We start from the raw sequence: 10,444 nt of genomic DNA on the forward strand, positions 1-10,444 counted from the left end.
TTTTTTTTCATATTTTGGCCGGGGGTGCGACTTATACTCAGGAGCGACTTATGTGTGAAATTATTAACACATTAGCGTAAAATATCTAATAATATCATTTAGCTATTCTTGGTGTTGGGTTTTATCAAACAAATTACCCCAAAAAATGCGACGTAAATATGTTTTTTTTCCTTCTTTATTATGCATTTTCGGCCGGTGCGACTTATACTCCGAAAAATACGGTACTCACCCCCAAATCCTCGACTCGACACCTCCGCTCCGGACAGGCTAACCTCCGAGGACAAAGCTACAAACAATGGGACTGGGCTTTCTGCTCCGCCGCTACCAGCCTGTGGGTTGCTCTCCCTGACCACCTGAGGGCACCACAGACTGTGGATGCTTTTAAAAAAGGCTTAAAAACCCTTATTTTAAAAAAAAAAAGCCTTTTTTTAGATAACGTATTTTTCGTAGTATAAGTCGCTCCGGAGTATAAGGCGCACCGGCCGAAAATGCATAATAAAGAAGGAAGAAAACATATATAAGTCGCACTGGAGTATAAGTCGCAGTTTTTTTTCATATTTTGGCCGGGGGTGCGACTTATACTCAGGAGCGACTTATGTGTGAAATTATTAACACATTAGCGTAAAATATCAAATAATATCATTTAGCTATTCTTGGTGTTGGGTTTTATCAAATAAATGTCCCCAAAAAATGCGACTTATACTCCAGTGCGACTTAAATATGTTTTTTTCCTTCTTTATTATGCATTTTTGGCCGGTGCGACTTATACTCCGAAAAATACGGTACTCACCCCCAAATCCTCGACTCGACACCTCCGCTCCGGACAGGCTAACCTCCGAGGACAAAGCTACAAACAATGGGACCGGGCTTTCTGCTCCGCCGCTACCAGCCTGTGGGTTGCTCTCCCTGACCACCTGAGGGCACCACAGACTGTGGATGCTTTTAAAAAAGGCTTAAAAACCCTTCTTTTTTTAAAAAAAGCCTTTTTTTAGATACCGTATTTTTCGTAGTATAAGTCGCTCCGGAGTATAAGGCGCACCGGCCGAAAATGCATAATAAAGAAGGAAGAAAACATATATAAGTCGCACTGGAGTATAAGTCGCAGTTTTTTTTCATAGTTTGGCCGGGGGTGCGACTCATACTCAGGAGCGACTTATGTGGGAAATTATTAACACATTAGCGTAAAATATCAAATAATATCATTTAGCTATTCTTGGTGTTGGGTTTTATCAAATACATTTCCCCAAAAAATGCGACTTATACTCCAGTGCGACTTAAATATGTTTTTTTCCTTCTTTATTATGCATTTTCGGCTGGTGCGACTTATACTCCGAAAAATACGGTACTCACCCCCAAATCCTCGACTCGACACCTCCGCTCCGGACAGGCTAACCTCCGAGGACAAAGCTACAAACAATGGGACCGGGCTTTCTGCTCTGCCGCTACCAGCCTGTGGGTTGCTCTCCCTGACCACCTGAGGGCACCACAGACTGTGGATGCTTTTAAAAAAAGGCTTAACAACCCTTCTTTTTAAAAAAGGCTTTTTTTAGATACCGTATTTTTCATAGTATAAGTCGCTCCGGAGTATAAGGCGCACCGGCCGAAAATGCATAATAAAGAAGGAAAAAAACATATATAAGTCACACTGGAGTATAAGTCGCAGTTTTTTTTTCATATTTTGGCCGGGGGTGCGACTTATACTCAGGAGCGACTTGTGTGTGAAATGATTAACACATTAGCGTAAAATATCAAATAATATCATTTAGCTATTCTTGGTGTTGGGTTTTATCAAATAAATGTCCCCAAGACCGGGCTTTCTGCTCCGCCGCTACCAGCCTGTGGGTTGCTCTCCCTGACCACCTGAGGGCACCACAGACTGTGGATGCTTTTAAAAAAGGCTTAAAAACCCTTCTTTTTAAAAAAGCCTTTTTTATAGATACCGTATTTTTCGGAGTATAAGTCGCTCCGGAGTATAAGGCGCACCGGCCGAAAATGCATAATAAAGAAGGAAAAAAACATATATAAGTCGCACTGGAGTATAAGTCGCAGTTTTTTTTCATAGTTTGGCCGGGGGTGCGACTTATACTCAGGAGCGACTTATGTGTGAAATTATTAACACATTAGCGTAAAATATCAAATAATATCATTTAGCTATTCTTGGTGTTGGGTTTTATCAAATAAATTTCCCCAAAAAATGCGACTTATACTCCAGTGCGACTTAAATATGTTTTTTTCCTTCTTTATTATGCATTTTCGGCTGGTGCACTTATACTCCGAAAAATACGGTACTCACCCCCAAATCCTCGACTCGACACCTCCGCTCCGGACAGGCTAACCTCCGAGGACAAAGCTACAAACAATGGGACCGGGCTTTCTGCTCCGCCGCTCCCAGCCTGTGGGTTGCTCTCCCTGACCACCTGAGGGCACCACAGACTGTGGATGCTTTTAAAAAAGGCTTAAAAACCCTTCTTTTTAAAAAAGCCTTTTTTATAGATACCGTATTTTTCGGAGTATAAGTCGCTCCGGAGTATAAGGCGCACCGGCCGAAAATGCATAATAAAGAAGGAAAAAAACATATATAAGTCGCACTGGAGTATAAGTCGCAGTTTTTTTTTCATATTTTGGCCGGGGGTGCGACTTATACTCAGGAGCGACTTGTGTGTGAAATTATTAACACATTAGCGTAAAATATCAAATAATATCATTTAGCTATTCTTGGTGTTGGGTTCTATCAAATACATTTCCCCCAAAAATGCGACTTATACTCCAGTGCGACTTAAATATGTTTTTTTCCTTCTTTATTATGCATTTTTGGCCGGTGCGACTTATACTCCGGAGCGACTTATACTCCGAAAAATACGGTAATCACCCCCAAATCCTCGACTCGACACCTCCGCTAACCTCCGAGGACAAAGCCACAAACAATGGGACCGGGCTTTCTGCTCCGCCGCTACCAGCCTGTGGGTTGCTCTCCCTGACCACCTGAGGGCACCACAGACTGTGGATGCTTTTAAAAAAGGCTTAAAAACCCTTCTTTTTAAAAAAAGCCTTTTTTTAGATACCGTATTTTTCGGAGTATAAGTCGCTCCGGAGTATAAGGCGCACCGGCCGAAAATTCATAATAAAGAAGGAAAAAAACATATATAAGTCGCACTGGAGTATAAGTCGCAGTTTTTTTTTCATAGTTTGGCCGGGGGTGCGACTTATACTCAGGAGCGACTTATGTGTGAAATTATTAACACATTAGCGTAAAATATCAAATAATATCATTTAGCTATTCTTGGTGTTGGGTTTTATCAAATAAATTTCCCCCAAAAAATGCAACTTAAATATGTTTTTTTCCTTCTTTATTATGCATTTTCGGCCGGTGCGACTTATACTCCGGAGCGACTTATACTCCGGAAAATGCGGTACTCACCCCCAAATTCTCGACTCGACACCTCTGCTCCGGACAGGCTAACCTCCGAGGACAAAGCTACAAACAATGGGACCGGGCTTTCTGCTCCGCCGCTACCAGCCTGTGGGTTGCTCTCCCTGACCACCTGAGGGCACCACAGACTGTGGATGCTTTTAAAAAAGGCTTAAAAACCCTTCTTTTTAAAAAAAGCCTTTTTTTAGATACCGTATTTTTCGGAGTATAAGTCGCTCCGGAGTATAAGGCGCACCGGCCGAAAATGCATAATAAAGAAGGAAAAAAACATATATAAGTCGCACTGGAGTATAAGTCGCAGTTTTTTTTCATAGTTTGGCCGGGGGTGCGACTTATACTCAGGAGCGACTTATGTGTGAAATTATTAACACATTAGCGTAAAATATCAAATAATATCATTTAGCTATTCTTGGTGTTGGGTTTTATCAAATACATTTCCCCAAAAAATGCGACTTATACTCCAGTGTGACTTAAATATGTTTTTTCCTTATTTATTATGCATTTTCGGCCGGTGCGACTTATACTCCGGAGCGACTTATACTCCGAAAAATACGGTACTCACCCCCAAATCCTCGACTCGACACCTCCGCTCCGGACAGGCTAACGTCCGAGGACAAAGCTACAAACAATGGGACTGGGCTTTCAGCCTGTGGGTTGCTCTCCCTGACCACCTGAGGGCACCACAGACTGTGGATGCTTTTAAAAAAAGGCTTAAAAACCCTTCTTTTTAAAAAAGCCTTTTTTTAGATACCGTATTTTTCGGAGTATAAGTCGCTCCGGAGTATAAGGCGCACCGGCCGAAAATGCATAATAAAGAAGGAAAAAAACATATATAAGTCACACTGGAGTATAAGTCGCAGTTTTGTTTCATATTTTGGCCGGGGGTGCGACTTATACTCAGGAGCGACTTATGTGGGAAATTATTAACACATTAGCGTAAAATATCAAATAATATCATTTAGCTATTCTTGGTGTTGGGTTTTATCAAATAAATTTACCCAAAAAATGCGACTTAAATATGTTTTTTTCCTTCTTTATTATGCATTTTCGGCCGGTGCGCCTTATACTCCGGAGCGACTTATACTCCGGAAAATACGGTACTCACCCCCAAATCCTCGACTCGACACCTCCGCTCCGGACAGGCTAACCTCCGAGGACAAAGCTACAAACAATGGGACCGGGCTTTCTGCTCCGCCGCTACCAGCCTGTGGGTTGCTCTCCCTGACCACCTGAGGGCACCACAGACTGTGGATGCTTTAAAAAAAAGGCTTAACAACCCTTCTTTTTAAAAAAGCCTTTTTTTAGATACCGTATTTTTCGGAGTATAAGTCGCTCCGGAGTATAAGGCGCACCGGCCGAAAATGCATAATAAAGAAGGAAAAAAACTTATATAAGTCGCACTGGAGTATAAGTCGCAGTTTTTTTTCATAGTTTGGCCGGGGGTGCGACTTATACTCAGGAGCGACTTATGTGTGAAATTATTAACACATTAGCGTAAAATATCAAATAATATCATTTAGCTATTCTTGGTGTTGGGTTTTATCAAATAAATTTACCCAAAAAATGCGACTTAAATATGTTTTTTTCCTTCTTTATTATGCATTTTTGGCCGGTGCGACTTATACTCCGAAAAATACGGTACTCACCCCCAAATCCTCGACTCGACACCTCCGCTCCGGACAGGCTAACCTCCGAGGACAAAGCTACAAACAATGGGACCGGGCTTTCTGCTCCGCCGCTACCAGCCTGTGGGTTGCTCTCCCTGACCACCTGAGGGCACCACAGACTGTGGATGCTTTTAAAAAAGGCTTAAAAACCCTTCTTTTTAAAAAAAGCCTTTTTTTAGATACCGTATTTTTCGTAGTATAAGTCGCTCCGGAGTATGAGGCGCACCGGCCGAAAATGCATAATAAAGAAGGAAAAAAACATATATAAGTCACACTGGAGTATAAGTCGCAGTTTTTTTTTCATATGTTGGCCGGGGGTGCGACTTATACTCAGGAGCGACTTATGTGGGAAATTATTAACACATTAGCGTAAAATATCAAATAATATCATTTAGCTATTCTTGGTGTTGGGTTTTATCAAATAAATTTCCCCAAAAAATGCGACTTATACTCCAGTGTGACTTAAATATGTTTTTTCCTTCTTTATTATGCATTTTCGGCCGGTGCGACTTATACTCCGGAGCGACTTATACTCCGAAAAATACGGTACTCACCCCCAAATCCTCGACTCGACACCTCCGCTCCGGACAGGCTAACGTCCGAGGACAAAGCTACAAACAATGGGACTGGGCTTTCAGCCTGTGGGTTGCTCTCCCTGACCACCTGAGGGCACCACAGACTGTGGATGCTTTTAAAAAAGGCTTAAAAACCCTTATTTTTTTAAAAAGCCTTTTTTTAGATACCGTATTTTTCGTAGTGTAAGTCGCTCTGGAGTATAAGGCGCACCGGCCGAAAATACATAATAAAGCATACTTGCCAACCCTCCCGGATTTTCCGGGTTACTCCCGAAATTCAGCGCCTCTCCCGAAATTCAGGCGGAGCTGGAGGCCACGCCCCCCTCCAGCTCCATGCGGACCTGAGTGACGTGTTTTCCTCTACCGTAAAGCAGTTCGTCTGCCGTAAACAGCAATGTTGTGACACTCTTAAACAGGACAATACTGCCATCTAGTGCATTTCACACAGCAATGCATCATCAGAGAGGGTGTTCAGCATGGTTCGAAAAATAGTGACAGAGAATAGAACAAGGAATGGTCAATTCAACCCTTAACTCAACAATGAGTAGATGAGTGTTATGTGTGTGTATATGTGTAAATAAATGAATACTGAAATTCAAGTATTTCTCTTATTTTTATATATATAATAAAAGAAATATGTGTCTTAATAAGGTTATCCAAAAAATAGTGCTCGATACCATAGTAGAGCGCAATATATGTATGTGTGGGAAAAAAATCACAAGACTACTTCATCTCTACAGGCCTGTTTCATGAGGGGTTCCCTCAATCATCAGGAGATTTTAATGGGAGCATTCACATACCATGGTTTATATAGGGCACAGAGTGGGTAGGTACAGGCTGGCGTAGGGGCGTGGTGATTGGCTCATGTGTTACCTAGGAGGTGTTTCCGTCTGTGGCGGCATGCCGATACAATTTCGCTGCGCTTGTTGAGGGATGACAGGTCTGGACGGTATATAATAAACAGTTTCTCTTTCAAGCATAGGTTGCATCTTTTATTACCACTATTGTAAGGTGTCTTTCAAGCATAGGTTGCATCTTTTATTACCACTATTGTAAGGTCTACACCTTACAATAGTCGTAATAAAAGATGCAACCTATGCTTGAAAGAGAAACTGTTTCTTATATACCGTCCAGACCTGTCATCCCTCAACAAGCGCAGCGAAATTGTATCGGCATGCCGCCACAGACGGAAACACCTCCTAGGTAACACATGAGCCAATCACCACGCCCCTACGCCAGCCTGTACCTACCCACTCTGTGCCCTGTATAAACCATGGTATGTGAATGCTTCCATTAAAATCTCCTGATGATTGAGGGAACCCCTCATGAAACAGGCCTGTAGAGATGAAGTAGTCTTGTGATTTTTTTCCCACACATACATATAATAAAATAAATATATATTTATAGCTAGAATTCACTGAAAGTCAAGTATTTCTTATATATATATATATACATAAAATAATTGATAATTAAATATACTCCTCCCCTCTTAACCACGCCCCCAACCACGCCCCACCCCCCAACCTCCCAAAATCGGAGATCTCAAGGTTGGCAAGTATGTAATAACGAAGGAAAAAAACATATATATGTCGCACTGTCAGGTGCAAACACTGTTGACATCTACTAATCAGACAAGAAGCAAGGAATGAATCAGGGACAGAGTTCAATTTAGCTCATGAGGAGACACGTGTTTTGGGCTGTACTCTAGTTACAGATCCAAACTACGTTCTAAAGAAAAGCCCGTGCGCCTCCTCCATTTATTAGGAAATGGCCCTATTACATCACGGTGACTGAGGGAAGGGGGTAATCTCGACAACTCCAGTAAGACACAATATATGGTTATACAAAAATGCAAATATGTTGACACTTGGTGATATCGCCCAGTCTCTGCTTTGTCTGGTCTTGGAACCAAATATTCGGCCTTGGCTGCCAGCAGGCCGAGTCTGCACACAACACTGATAAAGAGGCTAGCAATCTTTCGGATTGGTAGCTCTGCACAAATTGACAATACTTTATAGTATGGCCCTTAAGCATAAAGTTATGATGATAATATATACATAATTATTCTAACATTTCCCTCCTGTTTATCACATAACTTCCCCAGAATCTTCTTTTCCCCAATAACTTCTTCTTGCGATTTTCAGTTAATAGTTCATTTCTTTAGGGCCAAGTTATGTTTACACTCAGAGTTCAACATCATCATATTTTTATATATATAGTCACCAGGCTCTGGACAACAGAGCCTGGAGTATAAGTCGCATTTTTTGGGGAAATCAAATAGCATTCAAATTCAATAACTATAACATATAGAACATGCTATACGTTTACCAAACAGTCTGTCACTCCTAATCGCTAAATCCCATGAAATCTTATACGTCTAGTCTCTTACGTGAATGAGATAAATAATATTATTTGATATTTTACGCTAATGTGTTAATAATTTCACACATAAGTCGCACCTGAGTATAAGTCGCACCCCCGGCCAAACTATGAAAAAAACTGCGACTTATTGTCCGAAAAATACGGTAAGTCCTCATCGACCACAATGTACATGAGCATCGCTTTGCTATTTGTTTTGCCTCTGAGATATGCAGACGAATATATATTATGAGGTCTTTTGTTCAGTCTCTGTACAGAAAGCGGTTGTAAATAACCTGTTGATATTCATCGCTGCAGAATGTGTACATTTATTAGGCTTTTTAATCGTTTCTTAAAAAAAAAAGAAACAAAACACACAAAAAAAAAACAGTATGAAGTCCAACATCTGTGTTGAATACGAAAGGCTGTTCAGGGGTTGTGAAGACGGGAGCCTGGAAGGATGATCTGCAATCTATGCAAAGCAGCAACGTCTCCTGGGAAAGGCTTCATTACTCCGTGGCTCGGTACGCTCGTGTCGATATTGGAAGAATGGAATTATCGAGACTCCCAAGTCGTAAACTGGACCCGGACCCAGACAGAAAACGAGGGACGCTTCAAAGTGGACGTGGAAAAAGGACTTTTCTCTGTCAAACCTGTGGTTTATGTGCAGTTTTTGTTTTTCTTAGACTCTTGTATACAAAAGCAGTAGAGTTTTAGGCGTGCAAAATGAAAATGATTCATGGTTCATCCATTCATGGTTTTAAAAATGTACGGAATAAAGTTTGGACCTAATGTCACACGTTTGCTGCATGTGCCTCGTCTTTTATGTCTCCAGAAGTGTCTACTAGAAGTGGTAAGTGAAGTCCGAGATAGCTAGGCAACATACACTATATTGCCAAAAGTATTTGGCCACTGTCGGAGGCAGATATTTACATATATCCGAATTTAAGTTGTATTTCTTCCATTTCTTTGTCATATTTGAAAACAGCTCGTGTTTTCCATTTCTTCTCTTGATGCTCTGTCAGCAAGCAAACTGTGTGTGTTAACCTTGAGTTCTTTGGAATGTATTATGGCTAGGGAGACGTTGTGCTTGTGTTATGGCTAGGGAGGGGGAAGGAAAGAGAGGTTTTTGGCGTTGGGAAGACAGACCATTTTTGGGGGGGCGCAATACAATGTTCTAGGGTTAGACTGGTCTCAATCAAAATGTATATTGGCAAAGCTTTGAGAATATACAACAAAATACCTATTCTGTCTCTGGTGGTTTTTCAACTCAGCTTTAAGTGTCGGAAAGAACTTGGGAGCGAATTGTGACTTGAATTCCCTGGGAGGAACAACTGGTCCAAAACGCAACATCCAAATGATGATGTCCTAATCCAGGGGTCGGCAACCCGCGGCTCCGGAGCCGCATGCGTCTCTTTGATCACTCTGATGCGGCTCAGCAGCTTACTTGCTGAACCTCCCAATTTTTCCCGTGAGACTTCCGGATTTCGGTGCCTCTCGCAGAAAACTCCCGGGATCAATATTCGCCGATTTTCACCCTTACAGCTATAATAAGGGCGTGCCGTGATGTTACAACATTTGGAGCCATCTACAGTATGTATTAACAGCGTGCCAGCCTAAACCTTGTTATACAATATACATTTTCTCCTTGCACGCGTACGTGACAGCAAGGCATACTTGGTCAACAGCCACACAGGTTACACTGACGGTGGTCATATAAAACAACTTTAACACTCTTACTAATAATGCGCCACACTTTGAACCAAAACCAAACAAGAATGACAAACACATTTCGGGAGAACATCTGCACCTTAACACAACAGAACAAACACCCAGAATCCCATGCAGCCCTAACTCTTCCGTGCTACATTATACATCCCTGCTACCACCAAACCCCGCCCCTACCCCAAGCCTGCTCCCTCACACATCAACCCCCCCCCCCCCCCCCCCCCCCCTATCTCTCTCTCTGTGCGACGGTTGAGGTGGGCGGGGTTTGGTAGCGGGGGTGTATAATGTATCCCGGAAGAGTTAGGGCTGCATGGGATTCTGGGTATTTGTCCTGTTGTGTTTATGTTGTGTTACGGTGCAGATGTTCTCCCGAAATGTGTTTGTCATTCTTGTTTGGTGTGGGTTCACAGTGTGGCGCATTATTAGTAAGAGTGTTAAAGTTTTGTTTTTTTTACACCGCCACCGACAGTGTAACCTGTGTGGTTGTTGACCAAGTATGCCTTGCTGTTACCTACGTGAGCAAGCGGAAGCCCCATACAACATGTGACTGATCAGGCACGCTGGTTGTAGTGGGCGCTATATGCTGTACCATCACGGCACGCGTTATTCAGTTAGAACTCGCTTGCCGCACCAGCTATAAAAGTCCATATAAATGTGTGGATAGCGTGACTGAGCCCCCTGGTTTA

Source organism: Nerophis lumbriciformis, linkage group LG12 (assembly GCF_033978685.3).
Source record: "Nerophis lumbriciformis linkage group LG12, RoL_Nlum_v2.1, whole genome shotgun sequence".
Classification (NCBI taxonomy): Eukaryota; Metazoa; Chordata; class Actinopteri; order Syngnathiformes; family Syngnathidae; genus Nerophis; species Nerophis lumbriciformis.